At 43.0% G+C, this 24,977-nt stretch overlaps 1 long non-coding RNA gene across 1 annotated transcript; it reads left to right on the forward strand.

The window, feature by feature from the left end:
- Positions 1-8,571: 8,571 nt before the first annotated feature.
- LOC149024272 (uncharacterized) lies at positions 8,572-23,724 on the forward strand. Its single transcript, XR_016171618.1, has 3 exons — positions 8,572-8,771; positions 8,899-9,032; positions 23,557-23,724. It is a non-coding gene; the product is annotated as an uncharacterized LOC149024272 (long non-coding RNA).
- The last annotated feature ends 1,253 nt before the right edge of the window (positions 23,725-24,977 follow it).

Consider the following 24,977-nt stretch of genomic DNA (forward strand, 5'->3'; position numbering starts at 1 on the left):
GGCAAGCTAGTCACAAAGTCCATAGAGATATCCTCCCACTTCCAACTAGTAATAGGAAGAGGCTGAAGTAATCCAGTGGGGTTGTCACCTTTCACACTTGCAAGTCTCACACTTGGCAACAAAATCATCAACATCTCCTTCAGACCAATCCACCAAAATGTTCCTTCAAGTCCTTGTACATCTTGGTGCTTCCGTGTATGTAAGCTGCTGTGCTTCCTTCAATATTTCTTTCTTAACTTCATCTTTCCACCCTCTTCCTCTAAACAACAGCCCATCCTGGATATCCGTCGTCCCTCGTTCGAATCTTCTCACTTTGATCAAACTCTTGTCGACTCTTGCACAATCTTATCTCTAGACCGTCTTCCTCTCATATCATTCTCTGATTTCCATCAAACTCTCAATAGACCACATGGTAAACTCAACGCATTCAATCCAAGTCTTCTTCGTTCTTCCTACTAGAGCATCCACAACGTCTTTCCCTGTCTTATCACATCATATCAACTTTCCACCATCTCCTTTGTCTCATGTTCACTCCTTTTGGGTAAAGAGTATTTCAAACTCTTATGATCCGTGAAATGGCCATCTTCTCACCGTAAAGGTAATGTCTCCAAATCTTCAGCAGACAACCGAGTTCTGATCTGTTTTCCCTCATAATCTTTCAATTCCGCTAGGCTCCCTTCCTGTTGCATCGACCAACCCAATCCAATCTTAGCGATCGGTATACTGTCATCCACCGAACTATCGTATAGTCAACCGCCTTTCATCTTCTTTCACTCTTATTCTTCTCCTCCCACCTTTTCTTCTTTCTGTCAACTTAGTCTAGCCCACCAAATTCTCAATAAACCTTCCTAGTCCCCATCCAGAAAACTTCTTATTTCCATTCACTTCTCTTTCCCAATTACCCCTTTCCTTTTCATCGCCATACCTTCCTGAAACTACATGACCAAGGAATACCACTCTCTTGCCGATCACACTTCTACTTGCGCACTTCTTTTCTCCCTTTGCGTGAACTTGTGACTCCATCTCTTCTTCCTCTTCTGATCAGATGTCATCAATGAACATCCAAACTTATCAGCACATCGTGATCTCGTTCTGGGTCCATGACACCCGGCTTGGTCATCCTGCTGACTCTAAACTCTGTCCATCCCTTCGCTTCTTGAAGATATCACTAGACTTCACTTTCAATTGGTGATATCCGCCTTAAGTCAATCTTTAGACACAACTGCCCCTTCAACTGATCAGAGTCATCATTCCCGGGTATCTTTCTTGTGTCACTTTTCACTCCGTGTCTGCCGCGCATACTACCTCTTTCTTCTTGACAACACCGCTCCCCAAGGTCACACTAGGCTCAACCTCTATCATGCTCTTCCTTTTTCACTCTTTCAACTCGGCCATCCTATACCTTTTCCCCCCGTCTGACTCCTCCCCTCCGGCACTATGTCTCAGCTCCTCCCTCACTTCATCACTCTTTTCTCCACTTTCCCTTGCCTTCGTGCTCATCCACTAGGGCATAGACTTCATCGTCCCCCTTCTTACAAACCCTTCTCTTTTCCCATGAAATTCTAGACCACTCCACAATATGGACTGTCTTCTTTGACAGCCCTTTTGCTGTTACCATCAATTCCCAAATATATCAGTCCTTCATGTCAGATTACAAATTCTTCCAAGTTCTTCTCACCAATCAACACACATTTGTCCCCTTATCTAGTTTCCCCCTTGTCTATCACAACAACTAGACAACTTCTCTTTTTCTTCTTTGTCTGACATCGATGTGCCCCGTTCTAGACAAACGTGATAGCACTAACATGTACCTTATCTTTCTGGCTTGGATCCTGCTCGCTGAATCACTCTACCGCCCTCTTCACCCGGGCCCTCCCCCCCCCTCCTTCTCCTTCTTCCTCCTCCCTTCCTCCTTCCTCCCTTCTGTCTTTCTCCCTCCCTCTCCCTTTCCCTCACTCTCCGTGGGGTGTTTCTCCACCTCTTCTCCCCAACCTTCCTTCTTTTCCCTTTCCTTCTCTTTCTTCACTTCTTTTCCTCTCCCCTTCTTTTGCCTTTGCTTCTTCTTTTCTCCTTGATCTGCGTGAGCTCCTACTTCTTGGTACTCCACACCGTCCTTGTACCTACTCACTTCTTCTCTTTTCCCTGTTTCTCAGCCTCTTTAAACACTCCCGTTCACTCCTCCCTTCTGGTCCCCTCATCCTTCTTTTCCTCCCTCTTCCCTTCTCCCTTCTCCACTCTGCCACTTTGGCGGGGTCCTTGGTAACTCCGGTGAAAGTGGGTACTTGCATCTTCGAGAAAACTCTCCATCGGGCGAATATGAGGAGTTCCAGCTAAACCTCCCGCATTCGGGGCTGCGCATGAGGATTCACATTAGCACCAGCTCGGTCTCATTATGCGAGTCATGAAACCCACCAACATCCGGTTGAACCGAGCCGCTTGTCTGCTGCATCATATTGCCCATAATATTGGCAATATCTCGAAAACTTCCAACATTCGGGGCACCGGGTATCTCATGGGTACCCCGATCAACATTAGGTATCTCACCACCTCCATGAGGTATCTCACCACCTCCTTGAGGTATTTCACCACCTCCTTGACCACTTGGATTCACCACGCCCACTTCTCGGAGTAACCATTCTCAAAACCGAGAACATCAAAATACCGAATTTGAAGTTTCACATAAACCACAAGTCCAAATGATTTGAAAACTTAAATCATGCTTAAATATATCCATATAGTCATCAAACAATAATCCATAAGGCAAAAATCACATTTTCCAAAAATTCAACAGCAAATGAGGTCTCTGTGACCATTGGTCGAGTGATTGGTCGTGACCCGTCGACCAATGAGTCGACCAATGCGGACAGTGCGAAAATTCGCATTATAAGCCTCATTTTCACATTCCAACCTCATTCTAACTTCTTCCAAGGTGAGAGAGCTCTAGGGAAAGTCTCCAAAAGTTCTCACAAGTGTTCTTGAGGTGTTTTGGTGCTTCAACAACAACACACAATCATCACAAACAAGGTAAATCTCTTATTCTTTCTTCCATTTTCATCTTCTCATGCTTGCATTTCAAACAAAACCATGCTTTGCTTGTATCCATGCTAGAAATCATGCTTAGGAATGCTTAGAAACATATTCCTAGGTTTTAAACACAATGCCATCATAGACAACAAGTTTTAACATATTGGTGTTCATCTCCAACGTTTTCATACCAAATCGTTATCTTTAGGAAAATCTCGTTTTCTCTCAAACCGCTTGAAATTTTCACACGAGATCAAATGCTACATGCTCAAGATGACATTGTAGATAGGTCCATACAATCTGATTTAACCAATTTCAACTTTTCAAAAATCCAATTTTGACCTAAATTGCAAAATCCCCAATTTTCTTCTTGCTGAATTTTTCGCTTATCCAAGTTTTCGATCGTTTTCATCAAACAAACTTCATAGACATGAAATTCCAAGTATTGTGCACATGCTAGTATGTTCAAATCAAATTTCCCCCAAATTTGAATTTTTCAATTCGAAATCCCTTTTGGCTCAAATCTTAAGGTAGCACTAACTGATTGTCTCTTGTCTCTTTACGATACCACTTGCAGGGCACGTGGGTCTCTTTTGGCGTCTTCCTCCCGTTGACCCTTTTCCCCTCCCTTCTTCCTCTTCTCCTGGGCTCTCTTCACTTCCTCCCTTTTTCCTTCCCTCTCTCTCTCTTCGGTCCCTTCCTTGTTTTCTTCCCTTCCTACCTTCCTCCACTTCTTTCCTCGTCTTCTTTCTTCTCCCACCCTCGTCTTTTCCTTCTATCCCCTTGTGTCCCTCCCCCTCTCCTCCTCCTGCTCTCCTTTGCCTCTCTTCCTCCTGGCCCCTCTTCCTTTCTCTTCCACATTTCGGCCGCTCCCATCTCACTGTGCCTTAGTCATCTCCATCTCTGCTTCGTCATCTCTCTACATCTTCGCTCTCGACTTAGTTCTCCCTCTACCTTTCTTGGGGCTCCCTTTCTTCCTTTTTTTGGATCACCTGCCCGTTCCATACTTTTTGGGACTCCCATTCTCATGCTCCTCTCTCCTCGGTGTATGTCGGTGTTTGTCTGGAGGTTCTCCATTGATTCCCAGATTCTTCACGCCCTCTCCTTTCCTTCTCCACTTCCTCCTTCCTCTCCTTCTCCTGTCTCTTCTGCTAGTTCCCGTGGTCCCTGGATGCCACTGCTCCTGGGTTCCTCTCAGTCCCGTGTTTCCTTTTCCTTTGCTTTCTTTCTTTACTTTTGATTTGGTTCTTTTTTTCACTTTTTTTTTTTCCCTTTCTTTTCTTTCTTGTCTTTTTCCTTTTATTTTTTTCTGTTCTTTGCTTCTGGTTGTTTCTATTCTTTCTTTATTCACTTCTGGTGGTCTTTCATCTCTCATGTTCTTTTTCTTTTTGGTTATCTCCTCAACCTTGGCTCCTACCATCATCCTCCTCCCCCGTACCCTATCCCATCCGTGTGATCCCCCCAGATCGGTATCGGTTCAACCTCCACATAAACATAACATAATCATGACATCATAATAGTCAGTACCTGTCCTGAGTGTCTTTCTACTGTATTCTTCCTGTTATCCCCTCTACACCCGTGCTCTTTTTGCTCTATCCCCTCTGGTACTAAATTATTCTCCACTTTATAGACAACATCCTTATAGTGTATCTCTATGCACGGCCTTCCCTCTTCGCTAGCATCTCCTCCCTCGATCTTCTTTTTTCCCTCCCTTCTGTATGCCTCTTCCTCTTCTTCTGCCTCTTACTCCTCTGTCTCCTTGTCTGTGGTTTCAGAACTCTCTTTCCTTTCTTGCTTTCCCTTGCTTGTATGTGCGCTTTTCTACTCTATTTCTTCTCTATTCCTCTTTTCTCCTCTTCTTTGAAGGTCTCTCACTCATCTCTTGTTGTCCTCCTCCTTCCTGTTTTCCCACTCTCTCACATCACCATTTCTTCCTGCTTCTACCTAGCCAATGCAATCTTCTACTTGTTACATCTCATCCATCTCCATTCCTCTCCCCTCCTTTCCTATCCTTCCTTCCTCTGTCCCACTCACTCATCACCTATTGATCATCCACTTTCGCTCTCCTCCTCTCTTTTCCTCTTCCCTGACCCAAGTCTAACCTTCCCCTACCTTCCCCACTGTGTTCTTCCTCTCTTTTCCTCTTCCCCATATCCCCATTCTCCTCTTCTCTCTCCCTCGTTGTCCCTCCTCCTCCACACTACTGACATCCTGTTGTCATCCACTTTGGGTGTCCGGGCTCTCCCTCCATATTTCCGTGTGTCCTTCCCCTCTTTTCAAACCATACTTGCATCCTGCTCATTCGTCTCACTTTGGTCTCTTTGGGGTCATTTACATCACTTTTATTTGTGTATCTCTGTCTTCATTTTGCTCCTTTGTTTCCTTTTCTTTGTCTATTAACACTCTGATTTCAATATGAACTGTTCATCTATCTATGTAATTAAAATACCATCCTTACCTTTTATAACTCCAGGATCCTAGAATCGTAGATCTTCACTGGTCCTAAACAGTGTATACACATATTAGGAAGATCCCTACGAAGATACCAAAACATCCACCGCCTCGTTCTCTCTTTCTTCTCTTCTCCTCCCCTCTCCTCTTTTGATTTCCTTTGTGGTTCGTACTATCGGGTAAACTACATCGTGTTTCTACATTAGGGGACCTCAAAACATTAATCCAAACAAGACATCAAGATCCAAATTAGGAAACAAAAAGTTACCATAATTAGATCAACCATGGATCTTGATGAATTCGAAATAGAAATCAAAGACAAGAACAATAGGAGGATGGATCATTGCTTCAGGTAAAGGTATCATGAAAACATACTTAGATCTTCAAGGAAATAGGCTTAAAAGCATAAATCTAAATAAGGAAACAAAACCTACCATGATTCATGAAGAACACATAGTATGGTAGAAGAGAACAACTAGAGATTGATAGATCATGGATCATGAAAAGAAAACACAGCAATTAACTACTAACATGATCAATATAGAAGATCCAAGGAGATCAGAATTCAAATCAGAAGTTTAACAAAGATTAGATCATGGTTTGATCATGATTCCTTCAAAAGCTTGCAATGATCATGGTTAAGATCATTGTTCTAGCCTCTAATCCTTAGGATGATCATGAGAGACAAGTCCGAGAGATGTTTGCAACAGAGAATGCAGCATCTCCTCTCTGCCTCAACTCAAAAAGGAAAGAAAATAAGAGATAGAGGAGAAGAAGAGAGTGTAGACATACCTTTTGATGCAAAAGGAAGAGTTTCGACGAAGATCCGTCAAGAAAATCACCAAGGATGCAAGGGAGATGACTTGCAGAGGTCTTTGGTTCGTTCCAAAGAGTTCGGAGGCAGCAAATACGAAGTGGACTCGAGATTGGACTTAAATAGAGCAAGAAAAACCTAATTGCCAAAGACAGACACTCATTGGTCGAGTGGATTGGTCGATCGCCCATCGACCAATTAGTCGACCAATGCTGACAACAAATCCAAAACAGGGAATTGAAGGCCCACATCAAATCCAATCCTAAAGGGGTTTTGCACACATGTCAAGTGACTTACCTAATAGGTAGAAATGCCTTCAAACCAAAATAGAGAGCACTCCAAGTCCATCAACTAATCCGATCTTCATCAAGATTCAGTTTCCATAAATAGAACTTCATCATCAACTTTCATGGATTCAAAGCCAGACACCAAGTCCTCTCCTGGGATGGCCCAAAGCTGACTTCTTACTTTACTTCGGGTCATCGGACCTACAAATAACAAGGTTTCCGGGTCAAGGTTAGGGCTGGGTTTTACAATAATTCTTTTTCTTCATTTTCTTTCTTTGATCAAATCCCAAATAGGAAATAAGATATTGAAGTATGCAATGACTCTTTTCTCCATTAGGACTCTCTCAATAATATCTCTGTAGATTTGATAGATAATTTATAATCTCAGCCGTAGATCAAAATTTGCTTCTTTATCTCTAAAATATTTGGGGTCAGCCCATAATCACATATCTAGCCCATCATGCTCCAGATTAGGCCCATTTTTGCATTTGAGAATTTAAATGGACTCTTGACGTGGAAAATTGCATGATTCATACCCAAAACTCCAAATATTTGATTAAATCTTGAAAAGTCCTAAAATCTGCAAAAACAACACAAAACCCAAGGTAACTCCACTCTAAGTATGTAAAATGCATGCTTTATGCCCTAAGATTCACACATATATGTGCTCACCAAAGCTTGTCTATTGATGAGACATTCTAACTTTTTCACTTCGTCCCTTTTCAAAGTTCCACTAAATATGTGGAATTTTATAAATATGTGGAATTTTGTGAAAAAATGTGGAAAATAATAAAATGGGATCAATATTTAAATTTTTTTCACAAAATCATTTCTTTTCTTTTCCTGTTCCCCCAACCCATATGGGTCTTAAATATTTATTTTTTTCACCCACTTTTTTCTTACCCCACCTTTGCAAACAAATGGTGCTTAAGGAAGAATCTGACCGATAGAAGTTGCCCAGTGTTACAAATAAGATGCACACGTGTAGAAACCCACGTGTGTAGGGTCGGCTTCTTGCTCGGGTTTCTACATGGTGATATGGTTGGGACATATCCCTGTCATATGTAATCAATATGGAATGCTTCATTCACGCTAAGACAAAGAAGAAAATGCCAACATAAACAGAAGGTTCTCCCTAGAAACAGTTGGGCGGGCAAGTGCTCAGGACCCTGTCGGTCCTAAGATAAGTAACCCATACATTATTTAACAAGGTCTTGACCCTTAAGTAAGGACACAAACATTTTATGGATATTCTCTGAATAGGTTTCGCTCGAAATCCTAATTTGATCCCCGACTGACTTAGCTATCGGAAGCGGTTGCCCTGCATCCAAACCAGCCCATGTCTAATTCTTCTTGCAAGTTTTGTCCTCTTCTGCTCGGGTCCTTGATTGGGAGTCAACTCGCTTCAGTTGGGATTTGGATCATATTTGAGACGCAACACCCAGGAACTCCTCAACCTGAGACCGGATGATGGATAAAAAGATTGAGCTGTTCCAAGATCAAACCTCCATGTTCAACTAACGCGGCAGTTCAACCAGTATATACCCAAGCTGAGGGGCGGTGGCACAAGCCGCACAACTTATTAAGCTATAATGCTCTATGTATAAACACCATCTGCAATATTCTTTAAACTTTAAAGTAACTCTTTCACAACGTGACCCATATGTTTATTTTCATTTATCGTTAAATTTTTTTTTTTTTTTTTTTTTTTTTGGAATGAGGTTCATCCATGCCAGCTTACGTGCACCATGACTACATCCTCAATGCGCTTTTTATATAATTAATATAGGTGGGGCTTCGCCCCTGATCTCGAGGGTATTCGAACTCTAACTACCTACACGGAAGCGTTAGGCTTTGCCAAGTAAGCCACCTTGGGGTTGTTATAAAAAATCTTTCCCCAAATATTGATTTAAGGAGACTAGACCACCGTTGGATCGGGATCTTTAGGTCGCAAATTATCTCATATAATCCCAGTTCATTTCAAAAGGACTGCGAAAGAGTACGGCTGCCCTTTTGAACTCTGCACTCAGCAATTGGTAGATCAATGACATTCTTCTTCGTAGTCCATTGATTCATGACCCATATCTCATATTGAAAGGGAGCGATGAGTTCTTCAATTAGAATTATCCGAGCAGGTCTATACAGATTTTCGAATGGTATCACCTGCAAATGTCACTGTGTCTCCCCTCTCCGAAGTATGTCTATCTCCTCCACCCCGATGCTAATTTTCCTTAAACGAGTTCTACACTTATTCCTCCCCACCCCATTGCGTGTGGATGTTAGATTCTGATCGATTTCTGTCTCTGATTTATTGTCTTTCAGAGAGTTTGGTGGATAAGAAAGTGTTTATGCCGTGGTTTTCACCTGAGGGGACTTCTAGACACCCTGTAAGAAGGATATGGACTTCCTCTCCAGTGTGTATGGGCAGGCGTTCCAGCAAGATTGCGGGCAGAAAGGTACTTTACCATTTTGAATATTTTTGAATCCCGTTGAATCTCTGAACAAATTCAATTGGCAATTTTGATTGCTGTTAACTTTCTCTGCAATGGGCAATACCCATTTTCTTTGAAGAATACCGACTTATGGGTGCTTATTCACAATTGTACAATTGCTCTTCTTGTTTTGGTTTTATTTCATCACTGTTCTTATCAAATTCAACATGAAAGTTATGACATCTAAAAGAGAACTGTGATTGTCTAGGTGTCTCCCCTATTATTTTGGGAAAATACTTATATTACTATACAGTATACACACAAATCTATTCTTCTTCATCGCTGCAACACCTCTGTGGAAAGTAATTTTACGACTAAAATTACTGAAAGGAAAATTCAATCACACACTAAAAGAGAAACTAGTGCTGCATGACCAAGGATGGACTGTCTTTGTGTCGTGAAAATGTCCTCTTAGATGGGGTTGTGTCCAGAATCTGTTTAGCTTCAGGATCTACAAAGATAACCTGCAAAACAGGGTTAGACGTGGCCCGATCGTTCGGGTTGGGAGGCCACCTCCAAAGGCTAAGTCAGTTGCTGAACTGATCACACGATTCTAGCTAATTGTAGAGTATAATTTGAATATGAGTATAAGGGAAACGAATCAGATACCTTTGGAGTGAGTAAATCACTCGTTTATATAGATTTTACCTTCAATTCTCGATCGTGAGATGGGTTCATAATCTTCTTAGGTGACCGTCCGATCGTAGGGTTCTTCACTAGATATTCGGGGGTGTGATTAGTTTCCAATCTTAGCACGATTCCCTCTCCGCCTCGATGGTAGTTGCTTCCTATAACCTAGCTGCGTATCCCGCAAGATTTGGGATGTCGTTCGTGGTGTATAACCATAATGTGGCGCCTTCATATACGAACGTGAGAATTAAGTTAAGATGGGTCCCGATCATGGTCCAACCGGGACATAAAGTATGAACCCGATTTGATGGGTTTGGTATAATTTTCTCCGTATCATTTGCCCCGCAGGACAAGCGTTCGGGCGATGCTTTTGTTCGAATGCTTGGTTTGGTTTGCTTTATATCGATCGTGAGTGGAGACGAAAAGTCTTGTCACATTAGGATAACTTCGCATTTAATGTCCCTGACACTCGCTTCCAGCGGGGTGCCGTCGAGCCGCCTGAACTCCTCGCTTCCTGTACAACGTGCGCCACGTGGCACTCGAGGAAGTATTGACGTTTCCTTTTGTCGTTCGAACTGTCATGCCTTAAATGCTTATCATCATTACTACATTTCTCGAACCCGTCAGCGTTTGAAGACCGTTGATGATCTTTGATCTGGGTCGTTCGTTCGTTCTACTCGAATTGTTGCGTGATCTTATTCGTTGATTGAGTTCAATCTTGTTCATCCATTTGAATTTTAAACCTATAAAAGGCTTCTTCTGCTTCATTTCTCCTTTTCACTTCTGCGCTTCTGCTTTTACTTAGAAATTGCTCTTGTCTTGAAGTTTCCAGTTCTTGCTCTTGTGATTCATCCTTTCTCCTCAAAGTTCAAGTGATTTTTCTTCAAGTTCAAGCGATTCAATCTCAGAAAGTAAGTTTCCTCTGCCTTTCCTCAGTTATATTCCTGTTCTTCTTTGGTGCATTCGGCCGCCGCTAGCTTCATTTCTGCTAGTTTACTTTTTCCTTCTTCGCCCAAATCCTCTTTGTTCTTTATTTCTTTGAGAATGGGTAGTGATAAGACCTCGAACGATGACTTTATCGATCGTATGATGGATGGAGAAGACTCTGTTGAACAGGTGAGTCGTACTGCTTCTATTGAACTTTTCGGTGATCGGGATGATAGGGTTACCAATTGCTGGCTGCAATCTATCTCTGCTAGCCCTAGGGATCCACCCGGTAATGCTTCCGAAGTTCGGGGAACTTCTTCTAAGAAGAGGAGGGCTCCTAAGAAACCAACGGCTGGGAGTTCCCGACCGTCTAAAAGACCTTCCACCAGCCCTTCCTTTTATGCCTCCAAGGTTCGTCCTTCAGAAATTGAAGGATTCTGTTTTGATTATTCCATTCCTTCTTCCTATGTTCTTCGAGTCCCGAACCCGAACAAAAGAGTTAACTCCAATCCTCCTAGAGAGTTTTCAATTTATACTGAATCCCTTAAGAGTGGGGTTCAGTTTCCTTTTATTCTCCTTTAATCGCCGAAATCCTCGATCATTGGGAGATTTGTCTTAGTATGCTCCTCCCGAACAGCTGGAGGCATATCATTGGTTTCTTGGGGCTCTGTCACGAACTTGGGATAACCCCTTTCATTTTTGTGTTTGTCCATTTTTATTGTCTGAGCAAATCTAACCCTCCCGGATGGGTGTTTTTCTCCAAATGCCCGAAGGGTGATTTGGGGTGGCAAGGGGGGATCCTTGCCGACGGCACTTGTACTTCAAACCGCAAAAGGTGGCATCACGGATTCGTCTTATGTTGCGCTCCCGAATCTGACTTGAACTTCCCGATCGCGTAGACAAACCCAAGCTCCTTTACCTAGCTTAATCGTCCTTCTTTTCTATCCGATGCTGAGGATACAGCGGTTCGGGCCATCAAAGCAATCCAACCGTGTTAGGAAATCCATGGGTACGCCATGGAATACGAAGCAATCCTTCGTTACTGGGGCTTGACCCATGGTGAGCACCTGAATTCCCTTCTCCTTTTTGTATATATTTTTTACTCTTGTTGTTCCTATAATGATTCTAACACTTCTCTTTAATCTTGCAGTGCCTCCCAAATTTAACCCGAACGCAGTGAGGGCTCTGGCCTACCAGAAGTTTGATGCTGCGGAAGAACGAGTCCCCCGAAAAGGGAAAGAAAAATTTGCTCCCGAGGGTTCTCCAAACCCAAAGGGGGCTTCTGCTGCTGCCCCAAAGGAGGTAACCCCTGCCCCGAAGGGGCTTCTGGAAATAAGGCAGGATCAAGCTGCCCAAGGGAAAGATCCGGTGGACGTGATCGAGTCTACCCATGACGACACGACGCTAGTCAAAAGGAAGCGATGACTTGGCCGATGATGCTGCTTCTAAGAGAAGCAAGACTGATTAAGGGGAGGTTTACATCCCCAAATGGAAAGTGAGCACTCGGGAACCGATTTCCAGAGACACGGAGGCATCCATCATTTGGGCCATCAATGCTCAGGCTCCTGGCGATCGGTTGCTCCTGAACACTATGCCTGATGATGAACTAGTGAACTCCAACACCAGGTTTGTCTCGAACCCGAACCTTGTGTACTTAGAACTGTTAAAAACTATTGCATTTGCTGGCTCATTCCCGAACGTTCTTTGTATGCAAAGTCCTCACCGAACACTTCCATCGACAGATGGAAGCGAACTTAAGGATTGGTCGCCTCAGCGCTCGGGCTAAGCGTAGCGACGCCCATGCTGAGGCCAAGAATCAAGAGGCCTTGAAGTTGTCGGAGGAGGCCACCCGACTCCATTCTTCTGCTGGGGAGTTGTTGGTTGCCAAGTCCCGAATTGAGGAGATGGAGAAGGAGCTGGGGCAGTTAAGGACTGTTGTTTCAACTTCGGAGTCCAAAATTAACGGTTTCATTCGGGAAGAGCTGGAGTTGGAGGAGAATCTAGAGGCTGCCGCTCCCAAGGGTCTCGAAAGCCTGGATCTGGAGATTCGGAAGGCTTGTGTTAACAAATATCTAAATAGCCAACCCTTTGGTCAGCTGCTCAACCTTTATAACTTGGTTGCATATCGAGCAGGGATCAATGAGGTTTGGAAGAGTGTACTGACTAAGACCCTGCCTTCCCGATCGAGGACCACAAGGACCTCATTTATGAAGAAATCTTCGAGGACTTGCAGCAGCCTACCCCGAGATGGGTTACGGAGAAAGATAATCCTCCTCCTACCAATCCAAATGTTGAGGGGTACCTTAGTGACGAACCTCCTATGACTCCCGAACGAGAAGGTGTGGAGTAGAACGTTGCCCAGCCGAACATCCAGAACCAAGCTCCCGATGACCAGACTCCCGAAGCCGTCATTGACCAAGTCCCCGATCCTCTTGCGGAATTGTAATCATTTTTTCTTTCAGATGTACTTGTGTTTTTTTTTTTGGGTAAGGGTTGGCCCTCCCTTTCGGGACTTTATGTTAATGAAAAAGGAAAACCAGTTGGCCATAGTACTTTAAGAGTAAGATATCGATACTTATGGAAAATTTCCTGGAATTCCTTTTCGAATTCATCCGATAGCGTCTGACGCCTTATTCTTGGAAGCCTTGATTGGATAACCTTATATTTTCCCGAAGGTTGATATCGGTTCTCTCGAAGCCTGCTTCTAGAAATCTCATTCAGGCTGACCGATGCTTTGTTAGGATGTTAATTTGGATGCCCCTGCATCGATCTATCCCTGCTCCTTTGATTCCCCCAGCGGTATGTTCGGGTGGGATTTCCAAAGAAACTTAATTGTCACTTCGTATTTATTGCTTTGATTGACGGTTCATTTCTCAAGCCGCACATCTTCGTAGCAGGTGCCGGAACTTCCACGTGGATGGATTTGACGGATTCAATTTCTCCTTTTGCCAAATCCGAAGGATCGTTGATTGCTGACCATTGAACTTTGATGGGATGATCGGCATTTGAACCGTCACTCATCCTTTACCTTCGATTTGATTGCATCATGTTCCCACGTTTTATTTCTTGAGGTTATTTAAACCTATTTCTTGATCTTCAACCCTTGTTTCCTCATTTTGCGAATTCTACAGTGTTCGAAGTTTCAGAGCTTTTTACACCAGTAGTTGAAGACTTGCAGACTTGCGGAAGACTTGATCCCCAGTGGTTGAAGACTTACAGAAGACTTGATCCCCAGTGGCTGAAGACTTGCAGAAGTAAGTCTCTCCATCTTTTGTTCATTCCGTTGCTTCTTTGTAATAGCTTTCTGATTTCTTGTCTTACTTCTTCTCCTGAGGGTTCCCAAAACAATGATTCTGTCAACCATTCGTATGTTTTGGGTCGCCTGGTAATAAGTGAGAGTCATTGTAGGAATCTCGTCCTTTGTAAGCCAACGAACATTTTGGGAATGTCTCAAAGAGAAAACTGGAATGTTCCTTTGAACTCTTTTTCTGATTGCCCCGAAGACCCTAGGATCTTGTTTGGTAATGTCTTTACCTTTTTTACAATGCCTCCAAAATATAATCCTGACGCCGTTCGGGAGGGCGTGACTCCTCCCTTCAAAGAAGCTTAGATCCCGAAGGTGTCAGTTATGACTGCACGTCCTACTTCCTCTCTGATGAAGAAGAATCAGGAGGCCGAAGGCGCTATTTCACAAAAAAGGCGTTTGCATCCCCATGATGAAGTGAATAAGCCTTCCTGGAAGTTGAAAAGGTCTGACTTTGTGACGGGCAATTTCGACAAAGCGTTAGAATGGTGTACTTTTACCCAAATGCCCGTAGAAAGTAGAGCTTTTAATTCTGTTCTCGATGAAGCCTTTGTGAACTCATTAGTAATGTAAGTCTTCTGACTTAATATCTTTTCCCCTTGTGAAGTCTCTAATTCCCGAGCGACTTTTACGGTATTGCAGGAGTATTGCTGAAAATTTCCACAAACAAGTGGAGTCAGCTTTTCGGATCGGGAGAATGAACTATGATCTTTCTAGGCTTTGAGCAGAAGCCAAGGTTAAGGACGCCGAGATTGAGCGCCTTCGAGATAGGCTCTGGGAAGAGGCATAGGCAAAGAACACCGAGATCGAGTGCCTTTCCATGGATCTGGATGTTACTAAGGGGAGTATCCGTGGTTTCGAACGGGAAATTGTGAGGCTTTCAGGGGAACTGAAGGAATCCGTAGCAAAGATTATTGCACTTCAGAATCGAGCAGTTCCTTCTAAACCAGAACATGTTCCTGTCAAGACTCGGAAGGCTTGTAGTACTTGAAGAATAAGCCTTTCAATGACTTGTTGAATATTTTCAATACTCAAGCTTACCGAGATGGTCAAAACGAGGTTTTGAAATCGATTCTGAAGAGAGATCCGAATTTTGACACGGCTCCTCATTAGAAACATTGTCATCTCGAAGTATTTGAAAAACTGCAACTTCCCCTTCCTGATTAGGCCAAAGACTTGGTGGACCAGCCTGTTCCCGATCCAGATCTAAAGCTTTATCTTGATGATTCTCCTCCTTTGTCTCCGAATGAGGAAGTGGCTCAGGAAGAGACTGTCCCGAACGTCAATGTTGCTAAGGATCAGGCTTCCACTCGGTTAAAAGGGATATAAAGGACAAGGCCTAGAGTTCGTCGTTCCTCACGTTCTTCATTCTTCGTACCTTTAGTTGGTGGGAGCTTACAGAAGTCTTCGCAGTCCTCGAGGATGAGGTTTATCTGCCAGACGAAGGGTATGGATAAAACCTAGAGTTCGTTGTTCCTCCCGTTCCTCAAGATATAGACACTTTCTCCCGAACGAAGCATCCAGTGATTGGGGGATAGAAACTCTCATACCGACCGAAGAAGCTAACTTTGATAACATTCGTCTTTGCATCAGAAGCATCTTATACTGACCAAAGAAGCTAACCTTGATGACATTCATCTTTGCATCAGGAGCATCTCATACCGACCAAAGAAGTTAACCTTGATGACATTCGTCTTTGCATCAGAAGCATCTCATACCGACCGAAGAAGCTAACCTTGATGACATTCGTCTTTGCATCATGTAATTGAGATACAGAAGCATCCTTAACTTTGTAAAGGTTAGCCCCTTTTAGCCCTTCTATGTATAAAAGGAACTTATTAAAGAACTTTTATTTCGGTCATCCTAATATTGCCCGGTCATGACAAGTATCTTTTGGCTTTCGGGAAATCTTATTAACCAAAGTCTTTTATTGGTTTTCCATTTGAAGCCTTCTTCCTATAAAATTTCTTAGAATTTTCTCTAGGCATTCAAAGGTTTCCATATAAAATTTCTTAGAATTTTCTCTAGGCATTCGAAGGTTTCATTCGGTGTTACCCGAAGCCTTTTACCTGTTAAATTCCTTAGAATTTTTTCTAGGCATTCGAAGGTCTCATTTGGTGTTACCCGAAGCCTTTTACTTGTAAAATTCCTTAGAATTTTTTCTAGGCGTTCGAAGGTCTCATTTGGTGTTACCCGAAGCCTTTTACTTGTAAAATTCCTTAGAATTTTTTCTAGGTGTTCGAAGGTCCCATTCGGTGTTACTCGAAGCCTTTTACCTGTAAAATTCCTTAGAATTTTCTAGGCGTTCGAAGGTCTCATTCGGTGTTACCCGAAGCCTTTGATTCTAAACATCATTCCTCATATGCTTATATATTGCCCCTAATCAAAAGATTTGGTACTCATAAGTTAGAAATTGCATTAAATAACTATAGATCTTCTACATCAAAATTGAATAAAATTGGATCATTAAGGATAATATTTCTTCAAATGTCTTGTTTTCCATGACCGATCAAGTTCGCGTTCAACTGCTATATGCTTTAACTTGTATGCTCCCGAACCGACCGGCTTAACTATCATGTATAGACCTTCCCACGAGGGATCCAGCTTCTTTTGATGACGCGGGTTTGATGCTAGAGTGTCCCTTAAAACCAAATCTCCTGCTCGAAATTGTCGATGCTTTACTCGGGCATTATAATGAGCGCTATCTTCCGATGGTATTGCTGAGTTCGGGCAATTGCCTTTGCGTGAACTTCATCCAATAACTCTAGGCTATCTAGCAAGCCTTGTTCGTTCGCCTTTTCTTCGAATTCTCTCTCCCGCAAGGTCCCTGCCATTACCTTGACTGGTGCTAATGCTTCGGAACCATATGCTAATTTGAATGGGGTTTCTCCGGTGGGTGTTCGAACCGTGGTTTGGTAAGCCCAAAGGACATTTGGTAATTCTTTGACCCATAAAGCTTTGTTGGTTTTGAGCCTTTTCTTTATTCCATCTATTAATGTTCGGTTCGTTACCTCCACTTGGCCATTACTCTGAGGATATGCCACTGATGACATGCGGTGCTCGATCATTTAAGTATTGTAGAAGAGCTCGAACTGGGGGTTATCGAATTGTGTTCCGTGATCGGTTACATGAATCTTTGGAATCCTGAACCGGTGGATGATTGACTCCAGCACAAACTTCTCCATCTTTCTCTCTGTGATTGAAGCTAAAGGAATTGCTTTGACCCATTTGTTGAAGTAATCGATTACTACAATCAGGTACTCTCTTCCTCCAGATGCTTTCGGGAACTTTCCCACTAAGTCAATTCCCCACATTGCGAATGGAATTGGGTTGAGAATTGACGTTAGGGTTGTGGCAGGTTGTTTTGGCATGGTCGAATGGACTTGACATTGATTGCAACGCCGAACGTACCTCATGGCATCCTCTTGTACCTTGGGCCAATATAACTCGTGTCGGAGGATCTTATGTGATAGCGCTCGACCGCCCATATGTGCTCCGCGGACTCCTTCGTGAACTTCTGCCAAAGCAATCTTTGACCCTTCTGGTCCTATGCATCTGAATAATGATCCATCAAAGGACCTTCGGTAAAGCCTCCCGTTATGGATTGTAAATCTAGCTACCTGAACTCTGATGGACCTAACCTCTTTTGGATCTTTGGGAAGTTTGCAATCTCGAATGTACTCAACGATCGGGTCTTTCCAACATCTTTCATTTTCAATGTAAGACACTTCGTTCGTCTGAGCACTCAGGAGACTTAATTCTTCGATGTAGACCGAGGGTTCTAAGTTCCTTCCCTTAGCATTAGCCAACCTTGGAAAGTTCATCCGCTATAGTATTCTCCTTCCTTGGTATCTGACATACTTTGACATCTTTGAATTCCTTTCGGAGGGTTTGGATTAGCTCTTAATACTTTTGCAGTCGAGGCTCTTTTATCCCGTACTCTCCTTCCACCTGGTTGACTATAAGCTGGGAATCACTGTATATAGTCATTTTCGTGATCGCCAAAGCTTTAGCTAGTCGAAGGCCAGCAATAAAGGCCTCATATTTTGCTTAATTGTTACAAGCGTCGAACCCGAACCGCAAAGCTTACCGAATAAGGAAATCCCCAGGGCTTTTTAATAAGACCCTTGCTCCCGATCCATACTTATTGCTCGAGCCGTCAACATAATAGATATTCCACATGCTCGGGAGAGTAGGTTCATGATCTTCTTCTATCGGGGTTGTAGATTCTACTATAAAATTTGCCAAGGCCTGGGCCTTTATGGCGGTTCGGGGTTTGAAGTCCACTTGGAATTCCCCCAGCTCTACCAACCATGCGACCATTCTTTTAGATAAATCAGGTTTAAACAAAACTTTTTTAAGAGGGAAATTGGTCAATACCTCAATTACATGCCCCTGGAAGTATGATCTGAGCTTTCGAGCAGCTATCATAAGTGCCAGAGCCTGCTACTCGATCGCTGAATATCTTGTCTCTGCATCCAAGAGTACATGGCTGACATAATAAATGGGCCATTGCTTTTTTTCTTTTTCTCGAACAAGGACTGCACTTACGGCCGAACGTGAAGATGCCAGATATACCTGTAACTCTGTAAGGTTTCTCCTTTCTCTGGTCGGGAGAGCAAGGGTGGTTTCCCGAGCCTGATCTTTAGATCCTCGAATGCCTTCTGGGATTCGTCCGTCCATCGAGCTTCTTTACTCCCCCTTAAATATTTTAACGCTTTAAAAAATGGTAAGCATTTTTCTCCTGATTGTGAGATGAATCGGTTTAATGCAGTGCTTCGTCCCGTTAGACATTACACATCCCAAATGGTCTTTGGAGGCTTCATGTTGATCAAGGCTTGTATCTTGATTGGGTTAGCTTCGATTCATCTCTGGGAAACCATAAACCGTAGGAATTTGCCCGAAGATACCCCAAAGGCGCATTTCTCTGGATTCATCTTCATATGGTACTTAAGACAGAAAATGTTTATTTGAGATCCATGATGTGCCCCAAACGCTTGAGACTTTTTACTAGCATAACGTCTACATATGCCTCCATACTTTTCCCGATCAAGTCTTTAAAGATCTTGTTTATTGCCCTTTGGTAGGTAGCCCCCGCATTCTTTAACCCGAACGGCATGACTTTGTAGTAAAAACTTTCCCGATTAGTCATGAAGGCCGTGAACTTCTCATCCTTTTGCTCATCAGAATTTGATTGTATCTTGAATAAGCATCCATAAAACTTAATGTTTCATACCCTGCAGTCACATCGATCAAAAGAGCTATTCGGGGTAGTGGATAATAGTCCTTCGGGCATGCTTTGTTGAGATCTGTGTAATCAATACACATTCTCCACTTTCTGTTCGACTTCTTTACCATTGCGACGTTGGCCAGCCACGTCGGGCATTCTATGGCTTCAATAAAACCCGAACTCTTTAATTTCTCAATCTCTTCTCTGATAGCTTCGTGCTTCCCAATCAAGAAGTTTCGTCTCCTCTGAATTACCAGTTTAACTTTCGAGTTGATCCAGAGCTTATGTTGGCTACCGCTTGGTCAATACCTGGCATGTCATCGGCTGACCAAGTGAACACGTCAATGTTTTCCCTAAGGAAAGCCTTTAATTCTTCCTTAAAATCTTCTGGTTGCTCGGATCCAATATGGGTTGTTTTCTTTTGTCTCCCGATTGCAAAAGGATCCGTTCCAATTTCTCTATTGGTTCGGGCCTCTGCATAGCATCCTCATCTCGATCATCCCTTACCTCGATTGGTAAGGTTGTGGCCTTCTGGGGTCCAACTTTATCTTTGAGATATGCAATGTAGCACTGTCGAGAAAGTCTCTGATCTGAAGTTACCTAGCCAATTACTTTATTGGTTGGAAACTTTATCTTCATATACCTCGGTGAGACTATCGCACCTAACTTTGTTAGGAAAGGCCTGTCGAGAATAACGTTGTAAGCCGGAAGTTCCCGAACAACTAGGAAATTTACCTGAATAGTAGCTTCTTTGGGGAAATTTCCTGCCGAAAGATCCAATTGAATCGACCCTTCGGCTACAGCTGACGAACCAACAAATCTGTAGAGATGCATCGACGACGGCTTCATTAAATCTTCTTCGACCTTCAGCTTTTGATATGCTTCGTAAGACAGAAGATCTGCTGAAGATCCTGTGTCGACCAAAACTCTGTGCACCTCTCGACTTCTAATTTCGACTTTGATTACTATTGCGTCATCATGAGGTGTACACACGCCCCGCTCATCTTCTTCACCGAACGTGATGGGGTTCTCTTCTAATTTCTTCTGTTTTTGGGACTCTCCCGATCCAATGAACTTGGACCTTGCTTTCAGTTTTCTGAGGGACTTGGGTTCGGGACCTCCAAATATAGTAAGAATAGGAGACTGGCTGGGACCGACCGCCTCCTTCCCCTTTTTGACTTGGGAACTTCAACCTGATGATCTCTACTCCCCGAATGTTCCCTCTTTTCGGCGGTCATCCTTTGCTCGTTTTCTCGCCCTTTCACAAAACTATCCAGGTGTCCCTGATTTATCAACATTTCGATGTCGGCCTTCAGGTGTCTACACTCGTTTATGTAATGTCCATAATCTTTGTGAAAACGGCAGTACTTCTCCATATTCTTCTCTCTTGGTTTTGCTATCATCTTTGGCGTCCATTTCAAAATGTCCTGATTCTTAATTTGTATCAAGATTTCCGATCGGGGAGCGTTCAACGGCGTGTATTCACCTTGATTGGGAGAGCGCCGCCTCCAAACCAAACGTGATCTCCTTGCCCGATCAGGATTAGGCAGCCTCGGCTTCTGATTCCTTTCGGGAACCTTCGGCTCTTTATTTGAAGCCTTTGTCTCCCTTTGACGTGCATCAAGTATTTCAGTCACTTCTGCCTGTTTTTGACATCGTTGCACCAACTCTGAGTAAGTGGAAGGCATATCTTGAAGTAATAACTCTAGCAGCCTCCGGTTTGTAAGCCCAATGAATAAAGCGGTTTTAGCCACCTGTTCATCCAAATTCTCGATCTCCATAGTGACTTTGTTGAATCTCTTCAAGTATTCCCGAATCGATTCGTTCTTCCCTTGCTTGATTGTGAATAACGTTTCCTCCGCCTTCTTGATTTGGATGCCACTTTGGAAATGACCGATACACTTTTGGGCCAACTCCTCAAAATTGACAATTCTTCCTGAAGGAAGATTTGAGAACCACTTATGCGCTGCCCCAGTCAGGGAGGAACCGAACACTCTACAAAGAATTTCATCAGAGTTACCAACTATTTCCATAGTCTGTTGGTAGTAACTGATATGGGCCATAGGATCTCCTGAACTGTCGAACGAAGTAAATGTTGGGAGCCGAAAATTATGAGGAAATTCGAACCCGGTAATAGCCTCGAAAAATGGAGTCTTTCTGATGATCGAATAGATGTCATCAGTCATTCTTCCTCGGGAAAGTTGTCCCAACCTCTGATTTATATCAGCAAGTTCTCGACCAATGTGCACCGATCGTCCACCACCGGTCCGAATGCTTTCTCGTCTCGAACGTTTAAAGGTTGGCGAGTGAGTGCGAACTCCTCTGCCTAACCTCGTTACTGTTCCGGTTCGGCTAGTTTGCGGCCAATCACGCCGATCATCCCTTTTGGGTAGTTCCCCAGTTCTCAATCCTCTGGTCCGCCCTCAGGGATCCCTTTGAAAGTTTTGGCCATAATTTTGGCCTTCGGCTGGTTGTCTATCTCCTTGCTGGGAATGCCCTCGTGCCGGAGGTATAAGCATCTCTGCTTCTCCTGCACGTCTTTTGGCCTCCTCTTGATCGGGAGCCTGTGGAGCCACCACCTGCTTGATCAATGTATGAAGCGTCTGTTGCATCTCCAAAAATTGGAGCTGCATTTGTTCCATTTGTTGTTGAAGAGGATTTGGATGGTCTAGGCGTTCTTTGCCACCTAATCCTCTGTCTTCACGAACCTCATGAGCACGACTTCCTTCTGGGATGTCTTCTGGATCGTTCCCATCTGGAGGATGAATGTTCAGCTCTCGTTGAGCCGCCGCAGCCGCTGCTGCTGATCTGGTAACCATGACTTTTTGAAGCGTTTTCCACAGACGGCGCCAAATGATGCGTCCAGAATTTGTTCAGCCTCAAGATCTACGAGATAACCTGCAAAACAGGATTAGACGTGGCCCGACCGTTGGGGTCGAGAGGCCACCTCCGAAGGCTATGAATTGATCACACGACTCTAGCTAATTGTAGAGGATAATGGAAACGAATCAGATACCTTTGGAGTGAGTAAATCACTCGTTTATATAGATTTTACCTTCAATTCTTGACCATGAGATGGGTTCATGATCTTCTCAGGTGACCGTCCGATCGTCGGGTTCTTCCCTAGATATTCGGGGGCGTGATTAGTTTCCAATCTTAGCACGATTCCCTCTCCACCTCGATGGTAGTTGCTTCCTATAACCCAGCTGCCTATCCCACAAGATTCGGGATGTCGTTCGTGGCGTATAACCGTAATGCGACGCCTTCTTATATGAACGTGAGAATTAGGTTAAGACGGGTCCCAATCATGGTCTAACCGGGACATAAAGTATGAACCCGGTTTGATGGGTTTGGTATAATTTTCTCTGTATCAGATGGTTCATGGTAGGATGGTAGGAAGGAAGTCCTTACTTTCAGATGATGTTGTTGGAATGAATAAGGAAAACATTATATGCTAATGTATTCCTGCTTGTCCATTACTATAAAACAATTTGAAGTATTTGGATACTCATTGTAGATGAGATTTCACACCTTACAATTTTCCATTACTACTGCTAACTGTTCTTATTTATTTCTTAACCAATTTTCCTGTTGTTGGTGGGGGCATTATCATCCAGTGCTAATTGACCAAGTGAACTTTAGGCAATTTATGAATGCTTGCCTAAATTAGCTTCTGAATGTGTCATGCAGCAGCTAGGGCTCTGTTGGTAATTCTTGCCGTGAACTAGAGAGGCAGAACTAAAATATTGCTTTTAATACATTTTGCATGTGTACTATGTATTTATTATGAATATATTTTGATGAAATTTACATGCACTAGGATTTGATGAAAGCTAGAAATGGGATGTCAATATCTTCCCATATTGAATTGTTGACGAGCTTTATCACATCTGGTGTTACATGAAATGTTGTCTGATGGCTAAACTTGGTTCATATCTTATTTGTATTGTATAATATGGACAACTGGAATGTTCTATTTTTTAGTTATAATATTATTTGACCTGATTCTTATATTCACACAATGTTGAAGCAGAATCATTGCTTGAGTTGTCTTATGTCATGCTTGTTCATTAGTTTCTGTATGTTGAAGTTGAATATTGGACATGTTGCTGTAAATTTAATTGTTGTGTATTATGGGCGTAGCAATCTGACCTTGAAAGTGAGTTGTGAGTCTTACCTAAGAGCCAAAGGTTGGCTTGGACCGTAGTAGTTTAAATTTATTCCAACTGTGGCACTGGGACCTAGAAGTGGGTCTAGATTCTCATTTGACACATGAATGCTTTTGGATGTTCCACGTTGGTGCTGAGAATGATTTCTTGTCATTCTTTATTGCAATCTGGAATTGTTTCTTCATATTCCTTCACTTCTCAAGTCACTTGAATGTGTTTTAAATGCAGGGAGCTCAGGATGCAAAGAAAGCAAAGCGGTATGGGAGAATTGGGAAGGAGATTGTCTCTGCGTAAGTTACTACTAGTTCTTTTTGAGTCTTCTTAATGCTGAATGACTATCAAGTACTATCAATCCTGTCTATAATAACTCCTGCTTTGTGATTACTGACTTTTTTTTTTCTTTCTTTTCCCTCCCCTTCCTCTTTCAGAGTTGGTTCATTCTAGATAGGTTCTAGCTTGAAGCCCAGGATTTCAGTCATAGTAATGTTCTTTATGTCTTAACTTCTTGAGGGAAGTTGTCAAGGGAATGCCCTTGAGGCTCTAGGAAACCGATCACCTTACTTACCAAGATTTGCAGACCCAAAACCCGATTATCTTGTCCTCTGAATGTTAGAAATTTCAAACTAGATTTGATGCGCTTAGGTTTGTAGAAGACCTTTCGTTCTGGTTTTCTCCTTGTGAGTATATGATACATTTGATTTTATTGTTCATATTTTGGGCTTAACGTCTCATAACCATTTTCTTAGTGAACCCAAGAAAAGTAATAAAAATTGATGTTTACTTTCCTTACTATAACTTTGATGCGACCCTGCAACTTCCCCACCAATCGAACCCTGAGTCAGCACCTGCAACCATCCCTCTCTAATGGTTATTTCAACTGATCTTCAGCTCATGGAAGCCCTGCAATTCACTCATTCTTAATCTCTCTCTCTCTCACACACACAGACACAAAATTGAAGTGTATACACAAGAATGTAACAGGAAACTCTTCGATTAATTCTTTAACAAAATGGCTTAATCAAACTGCAAACGTAAGAACTCCCACACCCTTAGAGTATTCTATCTCAATCTCCCCTATCACAGCTCGTCCCTTTCCTTTACAAAATCCTTCCTTCCCCTTTCCCTCTCGCCTTACCATCCTATTATAGCGTAAAACAAATCCTAACTAACTCCCCCACATTTCCACGTTGGCCAACATGGGAGTGACTGCTCCCAAATAGGATTCAACCACCTATCCCTGTAACTGATCCTGTCCCCCACATGTTTGGGATGGGTTTGATTGCCTACAACTCTCTTATGGTAAATTAGGGTCTTAACAGTACTTCCCCACCTTCACTTTCACTTTGCTGTCAAGGTGAACTCAGATTTTTGCCTAGCATAGTCACCTCTGTGCTCCTCCGGTTCCCCGTTTCGGTTGTTAGATCTTCTTCCTGTTTCGTGTGCAACAAAAGGACCTTGAGTTTTTTGTATGGGCTGGTGGATCTTGGATAAGGTGTGTAACAACAAATGAAGGGCCTTTGTCCATTTTTGCCTTTATTTCTTCTGGGGTCAACCATCGTGAGAGATTATTTTCCCGATGGTGGTTGGCGTAGCTTGAGAAGATGATGGAGAGGATGCTGGATTTGTCAGTGTAGGATTTGGGTGGGCCT

This window comes from Hakea prostrata, chromosome 2 (genome assembly GCF_041222555.1).
Source record: "Hakea prostrata isolate BN-2017 chromosome 2, UWA_Hpros_2, whole genome shotgun sequence".
NCBI lineage: Eukaryota > Viridiplantae > Streptophyta > Magnoliopsida > Proteales > Proteaceae > Hakea > Hakea prostrata.